Raw genomic sequence first — 8,066 nt, 5'->3', positions numbered from 1 at the left:
CCGCGCACCAGCGCTAGTCAAGCCACCGGGAGCAATTCGGGGTTCAGTGTCTTGCTCAGGGACACTTAGGCATGCAGGGAGACCGAACCACCAACTTGCTGGTCAGGAGACGACTGCCCTACCTCGTGGCTCACGAGGTAGGGCATGATTTATCGGACTTTCCCTTTGGACAATGAACTTTGGATTCCCCTGGATGTGTGTGTTTGCTGGCTCTGACCTTGGACTGTGATACCGACCCGTAAGTGTGTTTTTTGCACACCGTGTCTTGTCCTGGTTTTTTGTTCAACGCTAGTGCTCTTATTAAAGAGCACTAGCGTTTGATATATCCTCGTCTGGCCATTTAATAGAGTTCTCCACAACATTTTCGGCAGCATCACACACCGATTCCTGACACATGACTACTATTTATTCAAATTGAAATGATTTATTTCAAATTACAGTTAGGCCCATGTAACAAGCAATCTAGCACAACAAATCATTGGGCCTAATTAAATAAAAAATATACAGTACACCTGTATGACCTTTCAGTTTTCTTTTTAAAGTACTTTAGTACTCCATTACAATGGCCAATGTTTGACTGAAAAGTGTTGAATGACTGTGCAAGACACAGATGCATTCTGGGTTGGAATTCCTAGTGTGAGTGGTACTGGAGCGAAATTGGAGCGGGACACAGGCCGATGCTCCCTCTTTTTAAAAAAAGCTGTTCTGTGCTCTGTCAAACTCACTTGTGCTCCGCTCACATGCATGTATTTTGAACATACTGTACAGACTTACATAGTTTGCAAATATAGCCAATGGAGATCATATTCCAGATTATTTTCCAAATTCTTTAAGATTTCAATCAGCCATATTTGAGGCAGGAATCTTAACATACTCAGAACAGGTATTTCAGTCCACTATACACGCTATCTGATTCTTGTGCTTCCTCTCTAAGTTCGGGCTAACATTGATTCAGAATGGTGCACCACTGACTTCTTTTCCTGTCACCTGTGCTACTGCTCAAGTACAGTCATCACAACTGCAGCATGGATCCATGTGACCTAGCTTCATTAACTTTGCCACTGGCAAAGTCCAGTTGCTAGGTCCAGTTGCAACCAGCTGCTCGCTCCTTATTGAGGACTGAAGACACCTTGAGAATGTTGAGACCCTTGGTGCTTGACCTTTGATCACTATGACAACGAACAATGGAGACACCCACCTGACATTTTACTCTGCTAAACTCTGCTTCTCCATGACAGGATCAATTCTCATGGATACTGTAAAGAAGCCAACCTTTTTATACTTCATTGGTTTGTTAAATATATGCTTGCTAATTTGTGTTGTCATGTAATTGTTGCTTTTAATTTGCATTTAATGTTTTCATCTAATTTGCATTCTAATGTTTTATATGCATGCTTAGTAATGTTTTTCTAACTGTGTGTATTGTGTTAAGCACTTCTAATTGCCTTTGTTTATGAAAATCTTCTATATAAATACAATTAGTTAGTCTACTTTACATAGTGATTTCATTTGCATTGTTGTAAATGAAATTGAATCAAATAAAAGTGAAAACTTTGTTTCTTCACAGTCACAGTGAAACTGGTATCCGTTTGGTCAATAGCAGGAAGTCTTTCCTAAACATAACATGGCTCTCTGGCTGCAGCAATCAATATTTGGGCCATAAAGGGCACAAGTACTCCAAAAACTAGCTCACACACACACACACACACACACACACACACACACACACACACACACAGCCCTAACACATATCACATACGTTACAAAGCTGTGTATAGCTAACATATTACAATATGTCCAGCAGAGACAGAAGAATATTAGTGTTCATTTGAACTTGTCTTTTGTCCACCTGATGAATGTCAGTTCAATATTCACTCTCCTTTTAGCTCTGCTTTGGTCTCCACCAACTCCTGCTAAACACTGCTAAGTACAGTACACCACCTAGTTTGTCTGTCTGTGGTTTAGCACTGGCTAGGTTTAGAGAACAGCCTGTTGCTGCTGGCAATGATGTTGACAATAACAATCTGAATAAACATAACAAAACAAACAAAAAATAAAAACAACAAAAAACTGAAATTAAAAACAATAAGCTAAAACTAGCTAAAAAGCTCAAGTGACATGAGGCTAAGCACAGACCTGGTAGTAATTCACTGTGGGTTTGTCACTAAAATGGCACCTTTCCCATTATAGTCATTTGCATATAAGTGTTAATATTTACCTTTCTTTCAATAGCAAGCTGGTAAATTCAAAATCACTTTCATGACTGCGTGTACAGAGCCAGAATTATGAGGTAGACACATCCAATAAATACATAAGTAAAAATAAAAAATAAACAGAGAGTGTGGTTGTGTCTCCTCGTCTCCTCTGCCACTCACACACTAAAACTGATGCCACTGCAGGATTTTAGTCTAATGAAGTTTATTGTCTTGGGGCATTTTAATTATATAACATTCACACATATTACACATTTGTCATAGCTCCCATGCAGACAACGAGCGCCGCTTTGAACATCTCCTCTTTGTATTTACTATTGTGTTTGTTTGTTTTCGTCCCACCTGTTCATACCTTGGATTGTTTCCTGCCTTCCCCGGTTCCTCATTTCACCTCACACATTTTATGATCCATTTAATAGTCATTCATACTTGTTCCATACGTTAGCAGTTTTACAACTAAAACATGTTTTTTATGTTGCCTGACAGTATACAGTATCAACCGTTTAATATGTATATATAGCAGACGGGATAGCTAAGTGGGTAACACCTGCCTACCTCATGGGGAAATGAGAGTTGGAAAAATAAGAGTCACACCGGCTCGGACGTCGACCGGGTCAACAAGTTCCGTGCCAGGTGTTGACGAACCAGGGCAACCTGATGAGAAGTGGAGTACTGGAACAAAACGTTCATGGACAAGAGAGGAGAACTGGGAACTATTGGAATGCTACTATACAAGTAACCCCAGCGAGAGGGATTACATACGAAGGATGTGGGACCTATGGATACTTCGAAAACCAACATCTACGCTAACATCGAAACAACTAGTAGCTCTGTGCTCTAACATCTGCACGAAGCAGGGAGTAGGGGGCACTGGATAGCATGTTGGATAATAAGACATACATGCCTTAAAGTGCGCGTGGCAAAAAGCAGGCGCCTGTGGGCGCATCACAGTAGTGATGACCACGGAGGCACAGGTGCAATGGGGAGCACATGGGGTGTGTGTGAATGAAGCAGAGCACACATCCCACCAGTGCGCAGCGTGCGGCGAAAAGAACAAGTGCCCATGGGCGCATCACAGAAAAGATGGCCAGTGGGGCCGCATGTGATGGGGGTGCATGGAGTGTGTGTGTGAGTGTAGCAGGGCACACACCGCACAAGCGCACAACGATCAAACTGGTTGGAGTTTGGCTGTTCATTTTGCTGCCTGAGCTAGTGACCCAGGGTCAGCGATCAGCGGTAGTGGCGCATTCACGTGACACGATGGGGAAGGGGCTCACCGTTGTGCGTGACACTCAGGACCGAGTGAGCCAGTGAGAACTCGGATATATCCCGGAGGTAAAAACAGGTGAAGGGACAAGGGGAAGCCCAGGAGGCTGCCACGCAGATATCTTCCACAGCCATGCCTCTAAGAAGGGCAGTGGAGTAGGGCCAGTAGAGGACGCGATGGCTCGCGTAGAATGGGCTCTGATGCCAGGCGGGGGGGCGCTCCCGGCCGATATGCCCCCTCCTCCCTCCCTGCTTGGTCCTGTTTTGGTTTCTGTTTGGCTGTCTGGGAGCCATCCTTGTGAAGAGGGTACTGTCATGATTCGATTCCGCTGCTTCCTGTCAGGCTTTTATTTTGACCTTACTTCCTGTTTTTGCTTCCTCCGTGGATAAGGAGGCATGCCGGTGAGACAGAAAGTGCACACAGATCGCCCACGCGCTTAGCCGAAGTCAAGGCTAGGAGGAGGGTTGTTTTCAGGGAGAGATGTTTGAGAGAGATGTGTGCCATGGGCTCAAAAGGAGGCCCGCTGAGCGCGTGTAAAACCAGAGGCAGATTCCACTGTGGCACTGCTGTGCGCAACACAGGTCTCAGTCTGCCCACACCCGTGAGAAAATGTTTCACCAGTGGAAATGTGTGCAAATACGGTTCTCTCGCCAAAGCCTTCATGGCATGATGAGACGTCGGCGCCATACGCCTTAACGATAGACAGAGCCAGGTTTCTTTCAACCAGGGTCTGTAGAAACCATCCCCCCCTAGAGGCGGGTCGTCCCCGGTGTACAGTGAGAACCAGAGGTGGCACTGTGTGTTCCCGTGTGCTGTGAACAAGTCTGCCACTGCTCGACCGAACCTGTCCGACAGTGTCTGAGCTAGGGCCAGGTTCAGCTTCCACTCGCTGGGCTGGGGTCCACCCTGTGACATGAGGTTCACGGCGCGGTTCTGATCACCAGGGACATGCACGGCTCTGATGGAGAGCAGGTTTTGATGAACCCAGAGTAGGAGTTCCCGTGCAATTTCCAGCAGCCGGACAGAGCGAACACCGCCTTGCCGGTTTATGTATGTGACGGCTGTTGTGCTGTCTGAGCGCACCATGATGTGTCTGCCCCTCAGCCCCGGTGCAAAGTGTTTCACCACCTTCAGCACCGTAGCTAGTTCCAGGCAGTTGATGTGGAGAGACGGGGTGTGATCCCACCACCTCCCACAGCCTGTGACAGACACGTGCCTCCCCAGCCGAGCAGAGGCACGTCTGTGAACATCGAGACGTGTGACATGGGTCTGCCCAGGAGAACTCCCATCGTCAGCACCCTGGGAGTTCCCCAAGTCCTCCAAGTCTGATTGGACCGAGGGAGGAACTGTGAGTACACGCCTTTTGTGGCGCACTGGGTCGAGACACAGACGGCCAAACCACCTCTGGAGCTTCCTCATATGGAGGAGACCAAGGGGAACTACGACATGGCTGGCTGACATTGTTTCCAGTAAGCGCATGACAGATCGAGCTGTTACTCTCGTGTGGGGAACAACACGGACAACACGGTGCAGGAGAGATGAAAGCATTTCTCGCCTGGAGGATGTCAGCCTCGCCTTCATGCTGAGAGAGTCTAAGTGCACTCCCAGGTAAGTAAGCATCTGGGAGGGTACCGGTGAACTCTTCTCCCAATTTATTGCAAAACCCAGTTGTGCCAGGTGCTGCACCAGCATCACTGTGTGATAAGCCGCTTGAGGTCTGGAGCACGCCATCAGAATCAGATCATCTAAATAAAAGAGGACTCTGATTCCTGCTCTGCGTAGCGGTTCTAATGCCGCTTCCACGCACTTCGAAAAGGTGCGGGGGGCCAGTGTATAGCCGAAGGGCAGTCTGTTGTACTGGAAATGTGCACCTTTAAAAGAATAATAGGCACATGAAAATACGCGTCTCTCAGATTGATGGAAGTGAACCAATCGCCGGGACGCACACACTCCAACACATGTTTTATGGTGAGCATATGAAACGGTCTTTCCATTATGTATTTGTTGAAGAGAGACAGATCAAGGATGGGTCTCATTTTGCCCAATCTCTTGGGAACCAGGAAGTAGCACGAGTAAAAACCTTCACGTGAACAAGACATCGACTCACTGATCCACACCACTGGGATCTACAGCCAGGACATCGGACTGGATAAGTGTGGTCAAATAGTAACAAGGAGAGGGAAGGTAGTCAGAACTGAGGGGATTGTACTACCAGAAGGCAACATAGCAAACGTTGAGGGCAGCTACAAGTAGTGATGGCCATCTGACACCGAGGCCTCAATACATGAGTCAAGCTGGGAGAGGGATCTTCCATGAACCACTGCCTTGAGGCTTGTATCGTTGCCGAAAAGACATGTGACTGATGACGTCCGATGCAGAAACGACTGGCCTGAGTGACTCCCGTGACTGGGTCAAACCATTGATATGGTGTCACGACGCGAGATCTTGCTGCGCGCGTCAGCACGTACATAGGCGTAGGGGTACTATAAAGCCACCCAAGATGATGCACAACATGTGGGTTTGTCGGTGTAGTAGAGGTGTGCGTAGTTGCTGTATTATCATTGCTGCTGGTGTGTGATCCATGGAGCCAGCTAGGAGACCCCGTTCTCCAATGTGGGAACACTTTCAGCTGATCAGTCCAAGTAAGGTAAGTGCTATAATACTCCATGGTTATGCACCTTTATGTAACCCAGGCAACGTTGTATAGATGGTTAATACTGCCAGTACGGCCAATGCAATAGTCATCAAATATCCATGATGAATATGACATCAACAATAAGCAGCATTATAGATGTGTATCCCACAATCTGTGTCTGCATATCACAGATCCAGTGCTTGCTGTGTCCCCAGCAATTGACGTGCAGTAATAATACGTCTGCAATGCTGAGGCACTTCAAAGCCAAACATGAGGGCATGCAGGAACCCACAGATCATGGTAGGTTATACTTACTATACACATTCATCCCCACACTGATTCATGAACGTGATATCACAGTACAGTGTGTTTGTGTCTGTTGTAGTGAACCGGAGGCGTGAGCTGGATGAGGCCCTTGTGAATATGCTGGTGACTCCCAGCCCTTTTCTATTGTGGATGATCAGGGCTTCAGAGAGTTCGTGGGAAAGCTAGACCCCACATACACCCTACCATCTAGACAGGCTCTGAAGAAGATGGTGGATGACAAATATGAGGAGGAGAAGACAAAGGCCAAGGCTCAACTGCAGTGCCTATACGATGAAAGGCAGACAGTGGGAGCAGCTCTGGCATCACTCAGAACGGATTTGAATCCTCTCTCTTCTGAGGATTATGTAACAATGGCAGCGTGTTTACAGGTGCTCAACCCATTTTACACAGCAACAGTGGAACTGTCCCAGGAGAAGAGAGTGTCAGGCTCAAAGGTCATTCCACTGATTAAAATGCTGCTTCACACATCCCTGACCAGACTGGATAACACCACCAATGTGACAGCAAAACAGCTGAGACAGAACTTATCTGCAGCTCTCGTCAATAAGTTAGACACTCTTGAGAGCTCAACCGTCCTGACACTGGCCACACTGCTCAACCCCAGATTCAGGACCATTGGTTTCCGCAGTAATGACAGGGCACAACATACCGTGTGACGTCTGACGCATGGCATGTGCAGGGCTGCTGAGGCACACACTGGGCACATCTATGGATAAGCCCGCTACATCAGCCCCTCCTCAACCAGCAGCACCACATGACCAAACTCTGTCCACCACGGGTAATGTTATAGGTTTGTATTTCGTAAACACATTATACACATTGACACCTGATGGTGCTCATTAATGTCATGTTTCTCTGTCTTTCAGACTGCAACCTGTGGCAAGGTCTTGATGACCAAGCTACAATGGCAAGGACACACAGGGATGCCACAGCTGATGCCACTGTATAGGTCCAGCGATACCTGACGAATCCTCCCCTGAGAAGATGTGACAATCCGCTGACCTACTTGGACGGGCACAGACTCGTGTACCCACATTTGCTCTCACTTGCACAACAGTACCTGTGTACACCGGCCTCATCGGTGCCGTGTGAGCGTGTGTTCTCCAAGGTTGAAGAGGTTGTCAGCAAGAGACGAAACCGGCTCAGTCCAAAGACAGTGGAGAAACTTCTGTTCCTGAATAAAAATGATTGATTCTCCATCCCTTGTATTTATTCACACCCCGTCCTAGTTACATATGTGCATATTACTGTTAGAAATGAATAAATCAGTCAGATAATTGTTAGACTTTAATGTGTTAGTAATGCAGTTTAGTAAGATTCAAAGTCTGCTCCTGTGTGCTCTGCTTCAAGGTTAGAAGATAATGTTGACTCTGAGAAGGGTACCTTGACACCAGTTATTTTTGTATTAATCTTGTGTAAGAATTATGTCTGAATGGATGTTTTAGTTACACATCACGTATACAGCATACACACACATTGAGCTACCTCATTTTGTGTATGACTAGGTAATACGCAGCTGCTCCAAGTATGTGGAGCTCTAGATAAAAGATGGAGTCTGCGGAACGGACTTCATCTGTGTAAGGGGTTAGCCCAAAACTGATAAATGTATTAGGCTTTTATATAT

The sequence above is a fragment of the Monopterus albus genome, unplaced genomic scaffold (genome assembly GCF_001952655.1).
Source record: "Monopterus albus unplaced genomic scaffold, M_albus_1.0 scaffold264.1, whole genome shotgun sequence".
In the NCBI taxonomy this organism is placed as follows: domain Eukaryota; kingdom Metazoa; phylum Chordata; class Actinopteri; order Synbranchiformes; family Synbranchidae; genus Monopterus; species Monopterus albus.
This window is presented reverse-complemented; position numbering follows the sequence as displayed.